The following is a 1,607-nucleotide window of genomic DNA, read 5'->3' as shown; positions in this document are numbered from 1 at the left end:
CCCCCCCGCACCAAGGGGCTGCTCCAGAGCAGGATGGGGGCCCCTGCAGAGCTGCTCTGATGCCCTTACGCAAGGGGGGGAATTCTCTGCTGTGGCCACCTACGGGCTGGAGCTGGGCCCCGGGGCTTCATCTGCTCTGTGCGAAGGTAGGATGAATGCTGCAGGGTGGGAGGGATAAACCAGGACCTGCTTCTGCCTTGCCCCTGTTGGCGTGCTCTGTGTTTCTCACGAGGCTTGTCCCGTGCCTCCTTTCTTCAGAAACAAGTGTGGGGTCAGATTCACCGAAAGGGCTGTCAGGCTCTGGAATGGGCTGCCCAGGGAGGTGGTCGAGTCCCCATCCCTGGAGGGATTTAAAAGAAGGAGAGATGAGGTGCTTAGGGCCAGGGTTTAGTGGTGGGATGGCAGGGTTAGGCTAAAGGTTGGACTTGATGATCTTAAAGGGCTTTTCCAACCAAGTGATTCTATGATTGTATGATTCTGCTCACCAGAGCCCAACCAGGGCCATGCCTTTGGCCGTAGGGAAGTGATACTGGTGGGAGTGAAATCCAAGTGGGGATTTAGATGGCTCTGGCTGCCTCTGTGCCCGTTTGTGTCCACACCAGCACATGTCACCTCTGCTTTGCTGTGCAAGCAGCACTTACAGTTGTTACTTAGATAGCTCTTCAATGCAGGCAGTTAGGTAGGGAAATCACGGGGGCAGAGTTTGCCCTCAGTGTGTATTCCAGATACAGGAACTTCACCGGGTGCAATGTCCATCCCACCAGCACCAAAGCAGAGGGTCTGCGAGGGAGGCTGCAGCCTGGGAAGGTCGAGAGGGTACCGTGTGATACGCCAGCGAGCTGCTGCCATGTCCCCCTGTTGTTGTGGGAGAGGCTTTGTGCGGCTTTGCCGTTCCCCTCAGCTCCAACTTGGCCATTATCACTCCAGTGGAGTGCGCTGGGGAAAAGGAAACGCACCCTGTCTGTTCTCTTGGCGCTGGCCTTTTCAGAGTCGACACCTTGAAAGGATTTACCATCCCACGGCCGGTTTATTTGACAGACCACGTCAATGGGAAGGCTGTGTAACTCCAAACCCTTGACTTGGCTGTTCAAACTGCTGTCAGGTTACATCTTCCTGCCTGTACCCGCGATGCCATCCTGCATTCCAGCGCAGGGGATGGCAGCGGGGGTATTATCGGACATGCAGGACTAATCCCTAGTGTGTGAGCCCAGCATCTGTGCCGAATTTCCCACTCCCATGGCAACATCATATAATCAATAGTTTGTCAAGAGGGCATTGAAAGTGAATTTAGAAAGTTATGGATTGTTGCAGGGGGGAGGGACGAGAAAACACTTCTCCATCTGGGGTGCAGGCACGATATTCCAGAAGCTGTGAGCGGTGCGACCCAGCCGCACGTGGGAGGGCTCTGCTCTGGACATTGTCCTTCCAAAACCTTGTAACTGTTGGAAAGATGAATTTTTTAATTTGTCAGGGCTGTGGAATTGCCAACTCTGAGAAGGATAAGATCAGGAGTGACTGGACTGAACGCTACAGGGGCATTCCCCACAGGACTCTCCTCGAGGCTCTGCCATTAAGAGCATGTGTCTACCCCACAAGAGAATCGTAAG

Source organism: Egretta garzetta, unplaced genomic scaffold (genome assembly GCF_000687185.1).
Source record: "Egretta garzetta isolate BGI_Z169 unplaced genomic scaffold, ASM68718v1 scaffold4, whole genome shotgun sequence".
NCBI classification, from domain to species: Eukaryota; Metazoa; Chordata; class Aves; order Pelecaniformes; family Ardeidae; genus Egretta; species Egretta garzetta.
Note: the sequence above shows the minus strand (reverse complement) of the source record.